Source organism: Aythya ferina (genome assembly GCF_964211825.1).
Source record: "Aythya ferina genome assembly, chromosome: 5".
NCBI lineage: Eukaryota > Metazoa > Chordata > Aves > Anseriformes > Anatidae > Aythya > Aythya ferina.
In genome coordinates this window covers 4,616,495-4,636,694 of record NC_140301.1, presented here as the reverse complement: position 1 = coordinate 4,636,694, position 20,200 = coordinate 4,616,495, and the positions used below count along the sequence as shown (strand labels likewise).

The 20,200-nt window shown below is 36.4% G+C and overlaps 1 protein-coding gene and 1 long non-coding RNA gene across 2 annotated transcripts in view; one reads left to right on the top strand and one right to left on the bottom strand.

Annotated features, from left to right (window-relative positions):
- The window catches only part of LOC311437988, a 94,677-nt gene extending 90,382 nt beyond the window's left edge, over positions 1-4,295 (top strand). The window contains exon 6 of the long non-coding RNA XR_014693883.1: positions 4,239-4,295. This is a non-coding gene — a long non-coding RNA (uncharacterized lncRNA). The remainder of the gene's footprint in view (positions 1-4,238) is intronic.
- Positions 1-20,200, bottom strand: part of LOC311437983 (uncharacterized protein) — a 415,393-nt gene that overhangs the window by 94,305 nt on the left and 300,888 nt on the right. The window lies entirely within an intron of this gene.

Here is a 20,200-nt window from a genome sequence, read left to right as displayed (position 1 = left end):
GCTCAGAGCATTTGAGCTGAACTGTACTTTGGTAAGAGGTAGTATGTCTTATTCCTTATCCTCCCTACTCGGGACCCACTGGCTATTCATCTTGAAATCAATGCCAAGAATCCCATTGACTTCAAGGAAAATTAGTCTGGCCCACATTTTATGAAAGAAGCTAACATGCATAGCAGAAACTTGGCCAAATTCTCTATGCTTTAGTAAGGTAAAATTTCCAGTAATTAAATGGGTCCTTCTTCCTGAAAGTTGATAAATCCAAACATCACCACAAATCTCTGTACTTTCAAGAACTGAAATGTCTGTCTTCCCCTTCATTTGTGGCTATTTCCAATGGATAAGACTGTCTCTGAAACTCAGTGATTTATTTCACTTTAGACCACAGCATTTATGTTTCTCTTAGACCTGTGACTATACAATATGATAGGATTTCAACAGACTTTTCTTTTCCAGTGGTTTCTTTTTTCTTTTTTCTTTTTTTCTTTTTTTCTTTTTTTTTTTTTTTTTTTTTTTAAGAGAGGAAAAAAAGAAGACTACGCATCACTGTATTATAGAAATAATTACAGCTGCATTATTGAAACTGTAATTTTACTAGCCTTGTGCAACCAGAATGTTAACACTGCTCTAAAAATGTACAGAGATATACATCTGCGCTTGAGTTTAACTGCTTGGAAAACTTTAGAATAAATATGAGGATTTTTTCCCCCCTTCAGGAGCATGATGTGAGTGCTGTTACAGTACTAGTTTTGTTTAAATACAAGACCTGTACTGTAAGCCTTTGGTGGCTGAAAGGTAAATTACATTCATGCAAAACAAAACTGATGAACTACTGAAAGCTGTAGCTGCTGAAATAAATTCCTGTGTGCTAAATTTATGGGAACTATGCACTGTGTACACCACAGTATATTCACTTGCAGATTCAACTTTCAAATGACTTTCATTATGAAAGTAAGTAGCAATATTGTGAGAACAAGGTCCACCAGTGATGAGTAGAAAGGCATAATTTTGTTGTTGGAAATACTGATGCTCATCAGCATATGTTAAACCTTGTGTGGATCAAGGAGCATTGCTTGTGTATTTATTTTCATTTACTTTTCATTGCTGACACGGAGGTAGTAGCAGGGCCTAAAGGCTCAGTTTATGAGGTACCCTACTGTATTAATTTATTTGATGTTGAAATTCAGGGCCTTCAGTGCCAAGGGTTCCTCCTACAGGCTGGCTTTGCTTTGTCTTTTATGAATGTACTTGTTTTCTCGGTGCTGTAACTGCAGTGTCTCCTGTTGCTATTCTACATGTTTTTACATTTTACAATGACCAGCTTACTGAAAAGGAGAGTAAAGGATGAATATTGTCTTCCTTTCTTTGCACAACATTCTGCAGAGTATAAAATTTTGATACCTAGATAACAGAACAGAAAGATGGTCATTTTATATCTACTCTAGGTTTATGCTAAGTTGTGTAACTGTCTAGCATAAAAGTGTTCAGTACTGATACTTAAGTGTGATCGTTGTACTTTTCACTACAAATCATAGGAAAGACAGCAAGTGTTAGTCTTCTACATGCCACCCAATTCATATAATTGTCTCTCGTGCCATTTCCTGTTGCATGTTCTAAAATCAGGGAGTCCTTAACAGCTGACAAAGAAACATCTGTGTTAAGATGTTATTGTTGAAGAGCAGATAATTCAGACGTGAAGTTTGGCATAATTAACTGAAAAAATATATAGACTCTGGGACAGTCAAGACAAGCTTAAATTTGGATCTCTAATCCCTGTTAGGCATAAGGAGGTTCTCCTTACTGATCCACACCCACTAAATGAGCACAATCATTCTTAGTAACACTGCCAGCCCACCAAAAAAAAATTTTTTTTTGATTATTTTTAAAGTTTAATGACAAATCCTTTCTCTTCTTTACATTAAAAAATAAAGGATGTGCTGGAGTCCCATTAAGGGACTGCTTTAGAGCCTGGTTCTCTGAGGCACTTACATTGTTTAAATTTTAATTTCTCATCTGAAATTTTTATTTAAAACACTACTTATAAACAACAACAACAAAAAATTTCTTATAGTCTTTGGCTTTTACTCTTGCAAAACCTTCTAAGCTTTTTACCTGTGAATTCTCTGCCAATTCCCAGAGGCATGTTTTTCCCTTCTTTTGGCCTCCTCTAGTCAGTGCTACAATACTGTGGGAAAGCACTCTACTTAATGTCCTCCCGTGATATTTTGACTAGGAATAGAATATATGAAAAGATATGTGACTACATTCACCTTTGGTGTAATGCCATGGAAGATATTTCAAATGGTAGTCAATGAGGTAACATCACATAAATTTGGCTCACACAACACACTGTTTAGAAATGGAAAATTTGTTATGTAGATGCAAAGCAGGGAGAATGGACTGTAAACAGCACTTTGTGAGTCTCCACCCCTCTTCTTGTTGCAAAGTATGATTTTCTTCATAATTATAAATGATTTGCTAAGTAATTTCTTGGTGTGTGGTTTATTCATTGCAAATGTCTAGCCTGTAAAAATGGATGTTTGAGCTGTTTTGCGTAAAGAAATGGGCCAGACATTTCAATCCTGTTTCCTAACTGGATAAAAAAAAATCTCAGAACCAAGTTTTTAATGTGAATAAGATGCTGCTCAATACAGTGTTACATATATGTGTAAGGGTGCCTTGAAGGCTACTGTTTCTGGTGTTAGTTGTATCAAACTCCACATTCAATGAGTAGGTGAATATTCCCATTGCTTAACTGGTCTGCTATAATGTTTATGAAAATCTCACCAAGAGAACATGAACAAAGCCAAAATAAAATCAGCTACAATATGTATATTGTTAAGGAAAAATTCCTTCCTTTTAGAATTCATGTTCTGAATGGCTAGGAAGAATGAATTTATTATTCTCATCTTTGTTTTGCAAAGCTCTCTGAAATCGAAGTTAGATTTACACTCCATAAGGCAGGATTTAAACACAAATTTCATATTGATTTATTGTTAAAGATGAGTTTAGCTGAATGAGGTGAGAGCCTGCCAAAGAACTGGATGCATCTCTCTTAATTCCTCTTCAGATACCTTAATGAAAGCTAGCTCTGATTCTAGCACTCTTCATCAACGGATCTCAAGCCAATGGCGCGACTGTGGCTGTTTCCTGTAGTTGGATGGAGAGGTGTATTGCATATGTAGCATTGCCCAGAAAATACTGTGTTGGAAATAGGTTTCAGGTCTCCTGATTGCTACCTGATAACTCATTTTATAATAAAGACACAGCAGGTGGACCTCAGACATTTCTTTTGATCTCTGCTTGCACACTCTTGCTTATTTCTAGTGCCCAAATTTGATGCTGTGAATGAGGAAAAATAAATTGTTTAAGTTATTGCACATGAAGCATGAACCTGCAGTATTCCCCTCTGTTCTTACACAGGGGGTTCTCTAGCCTCAGGGCTTTCAAAATTGCTTTATTTAAGAAACAAATACTAAAACTTAGTTGCAAAGGCTTCTTAATTCCTGTTGTTGGTTCAACACCCTCCACAGTTTAGATACATTTATGGATTTGTTGTCTTGCAAGGAGTCTTTAGAGAACCTGCAGTAAGGAGAGGTAGATTTCTTTCAACAGATACCCTCCTGGATCACAGAATCACAGAAAGGTTAGAAAAGACCTCCAAGATCATCTGGTCCAACCATTCCCCTACCACCATTATCACCCACCAAACCATGTCCCTAAGCACCACTTTCCTTATACAATCCCAGGGACTGTGACTGCACCACCTCCCTGGGCAACCCATTCCAATGCCTGACTACTCTTTCTAAGAAAAAATGACTTCCAATTTACAATCTAAACCTCCCCTGGTACAACTTGAGATGTTTGACTTTTTTTTTTTTCTTTTTTTTTTTTTTTTTTTTTTCCCCTTAATTAATTTAAAAAAGGGACCTCTATTAGAGAGATTTTCATGGTTTGTTCTGAAATCTGCAGATGACTGTCTTGCTCATGTTCTTCTATTATGTGACACTGCTTGGTATTGTTTTCATGAGTACAGGTAGAATAAGAATTCTTATTGCATTGAAACACCTTATTGTATAATGCTTAGACACTAGGTTAATTTTCACAGGCACTGGCCTGTTCATGAACAGCTCTAAGGAATGCTGCAGTCAGAGGGTCAGATTAACATCTGAAAGAGTGAAAGTTACCAAATTAATACAGACTCAGATAAACCTTTGTCATTTTTTCTTTTATGTTTTCAGGTCTAGCACCTGAATGATGTATCATGAACCTGCAACTATCAGTGACACTTAGCACTTGCAATTGCAGGGAAATACATTGTATTTGTTTAAGGATCCCTGAGTGGGCCAACTGCAGGTATGTCCTTGAATTTTGTATGTAGAAGGTAAGTAGGATCAGTGAAAGACTGATCTGGAAGTGTCTGAGACCGTGGTGATCACATGGGCACTGTGCTTTGTGGGCTTTCAATCTGTACATCATCACATTATGACACTGAATATCTATCACATTTTAATAATTTGTCACTTCCTATCTACAGGGGAATACTTCCAAATTAAGCAATGGAATTATTTTGAAACTAGCCATGTATTGGCTGTCTTTGAAAGAACTGTGCTAATGGACAGTACCAATCTCTTGGAAAGGAGCAGAAATGCAGAGATAATCTAGGTTATTACATCTTGTTGTTATTTTAGGACTATACCACTATCTATTTTCAGCATATATATATATTAATAAATGAATAAATAATAAAAAACTGTGATGCTCTACTTTTCACTGACCTGTATCCTCTGCTTCTGTTCACTCTAATTGGCACTTACAGGTTTGGGCCCTTACAACTGCCATGAGAATGAATTAATTTGATGTGTTTTAAGCTCATGGTCTTATCACAGTTTAATTACAAGAATAAATTAATTTTGAATATTTTTCTGTCCTTAAAAATATACCTTACTTTAAGAACCAAAAAGGGGTGATCATTTCATTCTCATTACATCTCCGGGATTGCCATGAGAAATAAAATAATTAATATCTGTGCTTATTCTATATCATTAGTCTTTGTCCAAAGAATGGATTAATGAGAATATTCAATGAGAATCAGAACATCCTGGCATTCACTTCTGTGAAAACTCATTCTTGTGTCAGAGACTGTAATGAGGACTGAAGGATGAGTACAATTAATTCACAGCAACCTTAAGGTTGTAGTGAGAACAGAAAAGGTACATCATTCCAGACTGATGACCAAGATCATAAGAGAAGATGAAGAATGAGTAAGAGATTGAAGTAAAAACATTTTAAATCTGCATTTTAAAGCCTTTGATAGACAGTGTGTCATTTAAAATCCATGTTAGTTTTTATTGACTACAGTTTTCATTCCATTAGTGGGCTTTTTTCACCTTTCCTTCCCAGATGTTTCTTCAGAACTAAGCAGGTACTTATGAAACTGATTTTTCCCTTTCCCAGGTAAGAGGTTGGCAAGAAAAAAAGAAGACTAAATTACTTTTTGTATTTCATAACAAAGGCTAAGAAACAACACCATGGAACAAAATGGCCTTTAGAGTAATTTCCTTGGTATCCATGGGCTTGAAACAAACACAGTGATTTTGGCTTAGTATATATTTCTTAGGTATTCTTTGCTGCAGTGATTAAATGATATAGTACTGACAGGGGTGCTCATTTTCTGAACTACTTACAGTACAAAATAAAACAGCAGCTCACATAAACATGGAGTGTTTGGGTGGGCAGAAAGGAAGAGACATGAACATAGGAAGACAAGAAGATCATACAGCTGATTAGTTCAATGTTTATGTTAGGCCTTGTGTCATGTGTGTTGCGGGTATTATGTTTGTTGTGGAGCAGTGTCCTCACAGTTGTGTAAGTGTTGCTGGCTTTAAGTGACAGTTACTGATATAAAATAATACACGGTAGCAAGAAATTAAATGAGTGTGTCTCCTTGAAAAATGCTTAAAAAGGGTGCTTTGCTTTTGATGAATTATTAGCATTGCTTAGTTTCTGTAGGCTTAACAGAATTATTATAACAGCATGCCCACTCCATTATATTTTAGGTAGTGTCAGGTTTTCCATTATTAAACCCTGTATTTTTACTCTTAGTTTGTTTGGTAATGTGGCCATAAAAGTTGACTCCAGTCATGAACTTGCCAGGAAAAGATCTCAGCTTAGCAGAGTTGTTTTTTTTTTTTTTTGTTGTTGTTGTTTGTTTGTTTGTTTTTAAATAATTATTAAATACCTCAGCTGTTTGATGGTTTGCAGAGGGAATGGAAGCCTGGGCTAACTCTTCAGAGAGAGCTCTAGTGATGAGAACACTCACAGAACACTGTGGTTTATGCCATTTATTTCCTGTCACAGAAATGCTGCTAGAAGTTAAGTGGGGAAACTTGTAGTGAGAAACTTGACAAAGAAAGAGAGGCTTCATACCCTTAATGCCTGATTCAATACTAGAATATATCAGTTCTTCTTTGTGGCTCCTTATATGTGAGTCAGAGCTGAAATTAAATTGAAGTCGAAGGTATAAGAGAAAAAAAAATACTGGAAAAAAAAAAGACAGTAGGGCCATAGTGGCTAAATATGGACCATCACTTAAGAATGTAGCATCCAGTGACAGGATGGGAGGCAGTGAACACAAACTGAAATACAAGAAATTGCACTTAAATACATGAAGCAACATTCAGACTGTGAGGGTGGTCAAACACTGTAACAGGTTGCCCAGAGAGGCTGTAGAGTCTTAACACTTGGAAGCATTCAAAACCCAAGTGGATGTGGCCCTTGGAACCATGCTTTAAGCAGGTTCATCTCCAAAGGTGCCTCAGCTATTCTGTGCATCTATGAATAATAATAATAGTAACAAAATGACAGGGAACAAGATTGAGACTTGTGAATGCTTTCTCTCCTTTACATTGCTTGCTGCCTGGTGCAACAGCCTCAGGGAGGGAAAAGGTGTGTGTGGTCAAGCAAGTGGGAGAGGACTGAGCTCAGTTTTGAATCCTACTGATAGAACTCTTAGTGTTGAATATTGCCCTGAGCTGAGTAAGTGGGTTTCCAGAGGGCCATGGTTTAATGCATTCTTTACTGAAATAGTGCTCTTCATGCAGCAGTGCTTATTCTTTCATATTATTCCAGGTACCAAGGAACTGACATCATGCAGAGCCACCAGTCAACATGATGTCAGCTGAACATGATGTTGCTGAACATTATTCTCTTTTTGCAACTTAAGGCCTACTTAGCCAGTGGTAGAGAGGCTTAAAACTTGACATTTTGCCAGCAGGTTGGCACTCTGAACCAGGAGCTTTACAAAGATCTGTACCTTGACAGCAGCCTAACATGGAAACCTAATTATCTTATGAAGAAAACAAGCCCTGTAAGAAATACTACTCATGCTAGAGATGTATTTAAGAAACTGAACATACTGGCTTATTCTTCGACAGCAGGCCCCCTTGGGGAACCAGACACACAGTGCGGGGGAGGCCAGCCTGCATTCAAAGGCTTGAGAATTTTTTACTACCCCAACAAAATAAGAGAAGAGGTGAACTATGATGTCATTGCAATCACTGAAAGAGATGGCTCCGGCTATTGAAAATCCCACCTCTGGAACAGTTATTACTGGCAGAGAGTAGTGGGTGAAAGTAGTCCCTGAGCAATCCTTTGTCCCAAGTCCTTCCTCACTTGCCCAGCTGCAGGTGTTCAGAACATCCTGCAAGCCAGCTAGTTGGGCTGAACAATTACCCAACTATTTTCTACAACAGGAGTTCATAAAGGCTCCTGGGAGGTCAGGTTAGTCAGAACATCTTTGGGGCAGTGAAATAGGTTAGATTCCCCAAATGATCCCTGAAGATATATAGTGTTATGGTGTTTAAAACCCTCTTTTGCTTCTCCACTGTGCCTGTCTCTAGTGCAAAAACTAGAGCCTTTGAAATTGGGACCCCAGTCCTTGCAGAAATAAACCACAGTGCAAGATAACCTTAGAAAACTGTTCTTTTGACCACAACAGAACTAGTGAGTACATTTTGACACAACTGCCTTCTATTTGATTCACCTACATTTTACAAATAAAACTACTGATAAAGCCTCGCTCCCCCCACCCCTATTTTTTCTGAAACTCTGTAGTAACACACACAGAGACTGTTGCAAGTAAGGCTTTGTGTGTGCACGCATGCGTGGACACATTAAACTGATACATTTAATTAATGAAGACACCTTGGGGCTTAGGTCTCATCTTGAAATCACAGTATAAAAAATTAAATGCATGTATAATGTGTGAACGGTTTCCACTGAAATCTGTAACCCATGAAACATCAGCTCTATTCCTACTTAAGAAAGTGTTTTAAATAATTACTTAATATTTCTGTGATAATACAGTAATAGTGCTATAGTAGCAGCATGACTTTGGAAAAAATAAATAAGGAGGAGATATATGTCTTCTTTTTGACTCTGAAGTATGCAGTATGCTTCTCTCATTGTTTTCCTTGCATGCAGACATGAGAAGTTTGTTAAAGTGAGAACAGTTGCACTGTGAGCATGTGCAGTGACTAGAAAAAAAAAAAAGTTTAAAAGTATTTGGGGCATCTGTGCTCTACTTTAAAATATATACAATTATAAATAGTAATTGACATAGCTAAAAGAAGGCATATTTCAGAAGGTTATCACAGAGGGAATCACATTTTCTTTGTACTACAACAAAGCTTTTTCAGGTGCTTTGGCACCTGGGAGAATTCACATCATGTAGCGAATCCAAAGTGCACTGTGCACTACAAAGACTAAGTACCATAGAGTAGTATTTGTAAAGATTGATACTTGCATGTGGGAATAAGTAGTGGAACTTGAAGGAAATTGGCCAGAGCATGAAATGTAAAATGATGAGGATGATGATAACACACCTTTATTCCTAGCCCTTAAGTCAGGAGTTCCTAACTGCTGGATTTCACCTAAAGTTAGATACTTCAACTGGAATATAATTTTCTTAGAAAGGCAATGAGGGAACCCTGTTTCCTTATTTGCCAAGAGAAGGCTTCCATTCAGTTTTGCGGAAGTAGTTTTTAAGTCAGGGAAAACTGGTGTCTGCTTATGTTTTCTAAATCCCTGACAAAACACCCTAAAAGTGCAGGCAACAGAGTGCACATTCTGTATTTTCTTTAGCTCATTCATTATGTAGTGTGTAGTAAAAATCACATCTCTTCACTGTACCATAGTTACCTCGTGGTATATGGAACCAGCTTGTGTGGCAAAATTTGGAATTTTGTCACCAGTGAGTAGGCTGATGATTAGAACAACTTTCAGGTGCTATGCTACTTTCAAGTACGGAAAACCAAGTGCAGTTTTGGATTGCTGGGGCTATGTATTTGTCAAGGAAAAAGGTCTCTACCAGGCTTTCCTCCCTCCATGGTATTAATCACATTTTCTTCCATCGTGTGTATGTATATAGATAGAATCACAAAGTGGTTTGGGTTGGAAGGGACCTTTAAAGATCAAATGGGCAGGGGTGTCTTTCCCTAGATCAGGTTGCTCAAAGCCTCATCCCATGTGATTTTGAATACTTCCAATGATATGGCAACTACCACTTCTCTGGGAAATCTGTTTCGATGTCCTACCACACTCAAGATAAAACAAAAAAAAAAATCTTTCTTATATCTGGTCTAGATCTACTCTCTTTCAATGTAAAACCACTACCCTTTGTTCAGTTACAACAGGTCCTGGGGAAAAGTTCTCCATCTTTTTTTATAAGTGTCCGATATGTACTGAAATGTTGCAATAGTTTCTGTGGAATTTTCTCCAGGCTGAACAACCCCAACTCTCTCAACTTTTCTTCATAGGAGATGTGTTCCTCTGCTCATTTTCATGGCTCTCCTCTGGACCCATTCTATTAGGTCCACGTCTTTCTTGCACTAGGGACCCTATGGTTGGATGGGGTATTCCAGATGGGGTCTTGCAAGAGTGGAGAATCACGTCCCTTGACCTGTTGCCCACACTTCAGCCTAGGGTATGTGTTGCCCACACATACAGCCTAGGGTATGATTGGCTTTCTGGGCTGCAACTGCACATTGCCAGCTCATGCCCAATTTTACATCCTATACATCCAACAGTATACCCCAGTCCTTCTCTGCAGGGCTACTCTAAATCAGTTCATCGTCCAGACTGTACTGATAATGGGAATTGCCCCAACTTAGGTGCAGAACCTAGGTTGCTTATGGATTGACACTGGAACACAGGAAGTCACTCACATTAAATTAAATTTATTTTCAACTTTACTAGTATTGAAATCTAATCAATGTCTGGAAACTGTAGCTTTTATTTACTAGTTCAGGTGCAGAAGCCTACCTGTGTGGCTTTCAGTGCAGAATGGAAAGTGATTTGACTGTTGCCTACTGAGAGAGACTCTCATCTTAAAGTTGTTTCCAAAGAAGGAAATTTACCTTGTTTGTAATCTGATAAAGTGAAATAATTGCCATCATAGCTGAGTTTTCCATGTGGTTTATATACTATTTAGTGCTGTTCTAGTTCTATCCTAGGAAATGAACACAAAGAAGTGTGTAGTTAAAAACAAACAAACACCATGCAGTGTTACTCTTAAAGAAATTCCAAAAAATCTGTGAGAGACACGTTTTTTTGATATAACACTAAATTATATGAGTGCGAGCTCTGAGTCTGAATGCATGTGCTAGTTTCATATTGTTCTTTAAAAATCCTTCCCATCATATTTACAAATGACATCCCAGGCATTTCTGACAGAAGTATGGATATCTGAAAAGTGGTCTGAGGAAAACAGTATCAAATGCAAATACCTGTTCCAGTGCCCTTCTGCCCTGGGCTTATTAAGGAAAATTAATAACTTATTTTGTGGAAGGAGAAATATTTTCTACCATCAATTTTCATTTTAGTTTATTGCATTTTCTTCAGTTAGTGGCATTCTGGTGAGTAGGCTGAAAATCTTGCTTTTTTAAAAGTGAATAGTAACTAATATAGGTGAATAGTAACAGGAACTCTTTTTTTTTTCAAAGTTTTTGGAAGGGTGAATGCTCATACAAACAAATAGTTTGGCACAATCTTCAGTGTGAGCACATGAAAATACCAGTTAATACTATCAAAATGTGACATCTAGTTGTTTCTGTTTCTGATAGAGCCTGCCTGTTCTGCAGGTGTTCCTTATTACACAAGCTGACTTGAAGCTATGTGTAAACATGAGAAGAACAGAAAAGTGGTACTCTCTTACCTGCTCATTTGATTTTCCAAGTTCCACATATCAACCCTTGCAGTGAGTATAAGTCTTTCTAGTACAAATCTAGCCCAAGAGCAATCCAAGGTAACACTAGCCCTAATAATAGACATAGCAGGCTGATGTTAGTCACAGAAGTCATAAACTATCAGGTGTCTGCTGTTATTGACTGTGGTCATATTGTATGCTAAAACCCATTCAAAACCTTAAATATAAATCTTTCCAAATGTACAAATACATTATTGCTGGAAGTAGAGGGAGAGAGGGAGAGGTGGTTAGTTTGTCATCAAAGTTCTTTGAGAATAAGAATTTCTAATGAGAAATTATTACATGCCAATTTACCTTGTTGTGAAGATTTTTATATGGAATTTTGAAGGGCATAAGTTCCCCCCTCTTATCTTGTGATATAAAACAAAACACCATAGCTCTAGGTGAGAATTAAGTGTTGCCCACAACCCCAACAGCTGGACCATACAAGTGTTGATCCTTATTAGATGAAAATATGTAGAACAGTTACCCATGAAGTGACATTATTTATCACCCTGAAAGTGCATCAGCACCAATTCCTAAGCTTATCAGGCCATGCCACCTGGATGAGAACTATCCTGTTCTTCACATTCACCTGCTCAAAATCCACACTACAGATAGAAATTACTGGGAGTCTTTAGGGTAAAATATTAGAAACTCTTGCCCGAGGAAGCAGGAGACATGACGAGCAGGAGGGGGTACCTTGAATGGTTCTTCAGTACAATCTTCAATGTGCAAGTCTGTGGTCTTCAAGACAATATACAGTTCAATATTCTGAAAAGCTAGGTGAAGAACAATTTCCTTTTTCTTTGTTGAAATCAAGATCCTTTGAACTAGTGGCTTACAAAATAAGGGGGAAATGTCTGTACCTTCACAGGCATCACATAATTTTGGAGGTTACTTCAAATGAATTATTTCTAAAATGATACAGTTCTGGTTCTTACTTTGTAAATCCTCTTCAAAACCACTATCAATGTCAATCAAAGAGCATTCAAATCAAGCTGAAAGTGATCTCAGTTTGCGGTTCTGAGATGTCCATAGTAATTCCAAGTACTGGTCTGTTGGTCTGTTTTTTACTTTACTGTTTCAGTTTGCATTAGGCTAAATGGATGTTTTAGGTATTGTGCTAAGGAGGCAGACACTGGAACTTTAAAATTCCCTTTCTTTCTTTCTGGGAAGACATCATCAAGCTGTGTACTCCAAAATTGTTGAAAAAAATAATGGACAAAGAGATGAAGGGGAAGTTTTTGTTATTCTTAAGAGAAGAGAAAATTAGATGTGGCTAATGATGTTTCCAGTGGTATCTAGTGATCCAGATGAGACTGGGATTTCATAATTCTGCACACTGTTTGTGTATATACTAAGAGACAGTTCCTACTCAGATAGAATCTAAGCAGAGAATAAGACAAAAGGAGAGTGAAACACGGTGGTATTAGCCTGAATTTTAGGACTAAAAATCTCTCAGCAGACTAAGCGTGTATCAGACCTGGGAACTGAACCCCACCCAGTGCCTCAGTGACAAGGCCAACAGCTCTAAATTTAAGAGAAGGAATCATATGGGTAACCTTCCAGAGCATCAAGTAAGTATCAGATTATAATTTCAATTTTACATTTCTTATCTAAACCAACCCAGAAAACCAAACCTCTTGAGGGTCTCTCAACACTTTTAATGCAGCCATCAGTACATATTCCAAACAGCATGTGTATGCAACAGACAATAGTGATTGTTGTGGGTGGCAAAATACACAGTGGGTTGCAGTAGCAGGGATTTCATCCTGTATCTTTTTAATATAATACATGGCTCAGATTTCAAAAACTACAATCAGAGTGTAAAATATGACTTTGATTAATATTTTCATCCAATCTAATGCCTTAATTTTTTTCCATTGTTTCATTTTAAACAATAGTATGCAAAAGATTCTGATGTTATGTCAGCTGAAGCTTAGCAACTGCTATTATTGATTATAGCCTTAATGGAAACTTCTCAGCAGTTTACAGTATTTTGTTAGGGTATTTGAAGAGACCTAAAGTACAAAAGAAGCAAAGCTAGGTTTGGCAAAGAGCCTTTCTTTTGTCTCTGAAACTTTCTGCAGTAAATTTAGAACAGAAGAGCATTTCTCTGGAGTAAAAATATATGTATTGCTGGCTACAAGTGTATGTTTGCTGCTTCACTATTTTAGAATTAGATGATGGACTTATTTAGTAGATATTGGATAGTAAAAAGTAAACCCCATAATTTAAAACGTTCCACATTACCACATTCCAAGAAAAACATAGACCAGTGAACAAAACCAGCAGTATTGTAATCAGAAAACAACTAGGTGCATTTTTTCCAAAACCTAAACCCAGAAATCGAAATGTATGAGTTACTGGCTAAAAATGCCATTTTCATGTCTCTGCTTCCTCATAAACTGAAAAACAAAACAAAACAAAACAACAACAACAACAACCTAGACTTGAGAAAAATAAAAAAATAAGATCTAAGACTCCAGGTCAAAGCTTAGATCACCACTGTAATTTTATGATAATCCTTTTTGAATCTTAATGTTGCTTTTTAAATTTTATAAACATGCTTTTTTATAGGAGATTTATCATTAGAGCAATTTTGTTTTATTTTGATGTAAAAGTAAGATATTTCTGGCAGTGTTTTTTAAGGAATTGTAGTAGTTACAGTGACCAAAGGATTTCTATCATTGTATTTCCTGCACTGGCTTTGTTACTGAGTCTAGGAAAGGGGTCACTCTTGATGTGAGCTACAGAAAACCACTGACATGTAACATGCACTCCATTTCAGTAGGATACATGTGTCTCTCATTACTTGACATCCATTTCTGATCATTTCCCATTTCTAAGTATCGATTGTAAGTTATGACTATGCAGTGAAATGCTTATACTTATGTTCAACTTTAAGCACATGCTAAAATTCCAGTCTAATTCTCTAAAACACTAGCTTAATTTGAGTTTTACTGAATCATAACTTCAGTGGTTTGAAGTGAGAATGGAAGACAGTAGGAAGATTAAAGGAAGAGAACACTTCAGACAGATTCTTGAATCCATGCTCTTCTGAAGAGTGCTGAAGTAGTTTTGCTTTGGCTTTCTGAATGGTTTTGCAGAGCAGGAGAAAATTTGTACCAGTTCAAGAAAATATGATGGACATACCTTTACAGGTATTTGTTCAAAATAAAGAAGGTTCCTGAAAATGGAACCAGAAAAAAATCATTATGAGAAAGGTAGGACATACACAGTGGAAGGGTAGGGAAGCTGAGATGTTATTTCCTCATCCTGTTAGATGTGAGTATGCTGCTTTGTGTAGTTTACCCTTTGTTGAACTTTCAAGGAAAGATTTGTAATCTGAAAGGTGGATTGGAGATGGATGGATTACAGATATGGATCTCAATAGAATAAGGTACGTCGCAGTCAAGGATTCCGCTGCCTCCACTAGGCTCTACTGCTGCCTTCGTGTCTTTGGAGGAGAACTCTTAACCCTGTGCAAAATCATGCACAAATGACTTACAAGGACTTAAATCCTGTAGAAGTCTCATGCCTCTAAATAACTAAACCACCAGCTGTTTTCTGAAGAGCAATTTCTTTTATGTCTAATCTTTCTTGCTTTATGCATATGGAAGGAATAGAATAAGAGGACTGAAATGCTACTCACTTGTTTGAACATCTATATGAAGATTCTGGTATGTGATGGTCTCTAATATTTCAGTTATTTCCCAGTGACAGCACTGTTCCAGACTTCATATTTATTTATCTTCCAATAGCACACAATATCACTTGGGGGCAGAATATTATTTTTAAATATAATTAATTTAGGTGGAGTGAGGACAAAGAGGATTCCTGGATGCTGGATATGCTCAGCTGTTTGAGCTCCTGATGTTTGTGGATAGTCAAATATTAATCAGAAGGATATAACATGTAAAATAAAAGTACAATCAACTTTGTGATTACATCTTTTATCTCCCTCTTGAAAGCTAGGCAAAAGGCAGGCTTTTAACTATGCTCAGTGTTTTGTATAACTCCATGACGGACCAGAAAATAGCACCAAAATGTGGTGTGTCAAATGCATCTCCCTTAGGAGGCTCAGTGTGACTACTCCATTATGTGCCCTGACCTTCATTGCCTGAAGGACAAGTTGTGTTCTTGAATGTGTTTCTTCCGACCTTTGCTTTGCCCGTTTTTCTGCAAGCGTGCCATAAGCAACTGTTGAAATAACTAGGATTATTTTATTCTGTGATGTGCAGAGAGAACACAGAGCTTTTATTAAATGAATAGAAGTACATTTAATGAATTATAGCCCTTTAACCTAAGGAATATTGCTTGGTGAATTATACCTTCATATATAGAAAATACAAGATCTGATTCCAATTTAAGCCACAGATTTCTTATGTAATAATTGGATTAATCACTAAGACACTTATTATTTAAGCTTGTAATGTGATGTAAGGTTAAAGCGATGCTTTTAAACAGCTTTTGAATCTGTACAGCATGTTATCATCTTCACCTGAACATCTACAGACACTTCAGACACTTACCCTGTATATTGGGCTGTAGGGCACTGCTGTGAGCTTTTTGGTATTGGAACTTACCTTCAAGAACATGTAGTATTTACTCAATAAGGTGGTTGGCCCATATGAAAAGTAGGTCACATTTACAGTGATGGACAAGGACATTTCTTGGAGTCTGAGTTTTTAAACGGGGTACCTAACATCTTAAGGACTGTTAGGGGTTTTAAACAACTTTTTATCTAAAGAAAGTCCATATGTACATTAGGAATATTATCAGTGTTCAGCACCACTGGCTGGCATACATTAAAAAAAAAGTCAATTCATACTTACAGGTTTACTGAATTATTGTATTTTTCCAATTTTTTCTCTTCTAACCTTTACCCTCTTCTCATCTTTTCTGTTTTCACCTTAATTTATATGTGCTTCATTTGCCTTCCCTTCCTCATTTTCTTTTCACTGGCTTGTAAGTAGAAGATGGAACAGGGTAGGTTGTTTAATTTTGAAGCAAGGTTTTTAATATTTGATGTTCACTTTTTTTGAAATTAGGCAAAATTTGTAACAGCCAAAAAATGGAAGCATCTTTAAATCAGCAGGTTTTTGTTATAAGGACTACATCTGCAGTTGATATCCTGATAAGTGATATGATTTTTCTATGCAGTTGATTGGAAAATTGAAGTGTAAAGCACACCCACCAAAAGGCTTAAGGCCCTTGTGCAGTATAAAGTCATTTTGAATTATGTTATAATGAAAAACTACCCTCTAAAGAGACAAAGAAATTCAATTTATGGAGTCCAAATGGGGGGAAAGCCTACAGGAGAAAATTATTTAAAAAAAAAAAAAAAAAGGTGAAGCCAACAAAATACATTTCTGTTTTTGGCCAAAGAAATTCTTTTGCTCATTGTATTACAACTTAACAAAAGAAGAAGCTGGGTTATTGCCTGAATGATAAATCCTTTGTGAGGCTTTGAAGCTCACTGCACATTATTTCTGCTTTTCCCCTCACTTAACTGTGCTGTGGTTTTATGAGTTACAAGCAAAATGTGCACCTCAAGTCAAGCACTCTTAAAAAAACAGCAATATAATCTATTTAGAGAAGGCCTGCAGCATTTTTCAGAACAAGTGCATCATTTTAAATTTTTTTCCATGGGGAATTATTTATAAAAATATGTATCTTTTGGGATTTGTACCAGGATATTTCTTAATTATTGCTGACATGTTGCCCATAACACCATGGGCTCCCTCAAAGGGCAGGAAAAAAGAATGTCTTCCTTAATCACCAAGTATAAACCAAATAAATTTAGCAACTACCTCGTGCTATTGAAGCAACAAATTGATGCCTTCAGAGTTCCCTAATGACTTAAATATAAAAAGAAAAAAATAACAGGAAAAAAAACCCTGCATGTTGCCAGGATGGGAACATCAGCTTTTGGGGGGAACTTTTTAGAGCTACCCTCTGGCTCAGAGACCTGCAACTCATAAATGACCAAAGATTGTCTAGTCAATCAGCAGAAGCATTGGAATTGTCAAACTAGCTGAAGTGAATTGGAGGTATAGTAAATAAAGCCTTCAAGGAATCACGATCAGGGGTCCAGTTCTACACATATTTAATACCTAGAATAGCAATTAATAGCATGAGTTATCTTACTATTTTGGGCAGGACCATTAAAAATAAAGAATAAAAGCTAAGGTGTTCCACAACGTATTAGTAGAGAGTGTCCATTCAGTGTGCTATAAATCATCTGCAACTGACTGTACAACAGCTCCCTTGAAGAACCAGCCCATGCTAAACCAAGTATAGCATGTAACTTCAGCTATGTGAGTGACTGAGTGATACGTTCACATAAAATTAGGCATGTAACTACATGTTCACATAACATTAGGCATGTAGGTTTTTACATGCTTGCTGTAGTCAGGGCCCCAGGTTCTCTGCTGCAGTGAATCTAGTCTACAGGATCTAACTAGTCTACTACAGGATCAGTCTTCTTCACCAGCAAAATACATCCAAGTGTCTAGTCCATAATATTCTGTAGCTTTTATGAAGAAGTGAGGACATGTTGCTTTGACAACAAAAAACTGTGTATGTTGAGGAAGCAAGATTGTTCTAGTAACTTTTATAGTCCAGCCAGCTAAGTGGTTTGCTATAGATCTGGTGGAATTGATTTTATCTCTTTTCTCCTGTTTTAAAGGTGACGTGCAAAAAAAATGTATAATTTTGGTCTGTAAAAGTTATTTTTCTAGAGTTCATCCTCAGCCATTGATTTGTGTTGATTTTTTTCAGATCTGAATAAACCCAATACACAAAAGAAGTTTTCTGGCATGAGTCTACATTTTTATACATTTGTACTATGATAGCTTTGTGGACACCCAGTGTAACCCAGTGGACACTGAGGTTACATTGTGCTATTTGCTTCATATATTTTTAAACACATAACCATTCGAGGTATACCCTTACTATTAAAGCTGTAGTTAGTTAAGAAAGGTAAGAAATATGACCATGTGCTTCACTTACTATGTATCAAAGCCATCCATCAATACCAGCTCACTTGAATTTTGTCTCTGATTCAAGTTTTGTTTTTTGTGGAAGTGATTGGAACCAAATGAGTTATCTAACAAATGCTTCTCACAATGGTAGATGCAACCATTATGGATTTATTATTTTACTGTGGAGAATATTTAGATTATTACAGGATTGGACATTCATTTCCAGTTGAATTATTAAAGTTATATGAGACATGTACCTGACTAGGTCCAATGACCCTTGCATATAGGGATTTACTAAGAGGGAGATACTTGAAATCACTATCAAATTATATACAAGCACTCATGGTTGCACATACTAGTAGGAAATTTGTTCCATGCTTTTACTTCTGTAATTATTTTGTAGTGAATGTAAGAGAAATTAAAGGAATAAAAATTTGTATATCTTTTATGTATGTACTTGCACAGAGACGTACATAAAACAATTATAATCAGTGTGATTATATTAATCTATGATATAAATCCATATTTACTCTTGTACTTTGCTTCAAAGGATTTTTTTTTCTTTTCAATTAGCAAGTGCTTCAGAGAAGTAGGCTGAATGTGTGCACTGTCCTGCTGATATCTCTAATTTTTGCAGCTCAAACTTGTTAATGTTAAAGTATTGATGAAAACACAGATTAAGACGGCATAAAATTCCTCTGTATATGTTTGACCCTTCTCGTTTTTGACTTACCAGTTTCTAGGTGTTGATTAAATAATGTATTTTTTCAGATTATGTTCTTTGGAATGGACCTTAAAGAACTTTAGGGATAGTTTCAAAAAGTTACATACATAATTTCAACTTCAAAACTCCTCTCAAAAATCTCTGTTTAGCTGTCTGCTAACCCTACAGCCAACTAAGGTTCATAGCTACCAGATAGTTGTCCAGTGAAGTTTCTAAACATATACTGTTAAAATGTACTTAAGTAAGGCCTGACAAGACTAAAACCTAAGATACCTTCCTCACTCTCTTTTCCTTTTGATAAAATGAATTAGGTATTAGAATATCCAGCACTTTTTATTGATATCCAACCAATAAAAACAATCAAAAACATACTAATTTGCACATGGGAGGAAGGTGCTCTTGTGATTCTGGGTGTTTGTCTGATGTGGTAGGCTTCTAAATAACTTTGCAAATTTGTGCCTCGATAGCTTGCTTCTGAGAATCTCGAACAATATTAGACACCACCAAGAGACAATGTGAACATGACTGCAAAATTCTTCTCAGATTGCACAATAGTTTGATTTCAGGGTTATGAATTTAATTTGGAAGTTTGAGTTCTAGTTTTCTTTTTCAGGCAATGTGTGTACAGTTTATTCACGAAACAATCATACATACTAAAGAAAAACCACAACAGTATTTTAAACTTTTTTTTTTAAAAAAAAGAAAATAACCTTGTGTCCACTCTGGAAGACATTTTCTTTTCTTTCTCTCCTTCTCTTTATTAAAGAAGCAACAACTCACAACTGCAAAGTAATTCAAGACCTTTCTAACACAATAAAAGACAAAAGTAGAAAAAGAGATGTGTTTATCTAACTTTAAATTCTTTCTATTGAATCATAAAACATCATTGTGTCTCATTATGACTCAGAAGTTTGACCAACTTTTAAAACTTTGACTGTCAAAATAATGTCACCACAGACACCACTGAACTCAAAAGCCCGAACCATTACTAAAAAGTAATTTGAATTAAGAAAACTGACATCTATTACTGAATGCACAATTCTATAGCATATCTTATAAAGTGTCCTGGGCTGTGTTTAAAACAACAGCTGCTCAATAACCAGACCCCAAATCTGCTGGACAGTGACAATTGTGTTTTGTCTTATTTTAGCTGACAAGTACAGCCATCACCCACAGAAACGGTGCAGCAAGATAAATAAACCATCCTTTCAAAACACTGTATAATGCTTAAAGGTTCTTAAG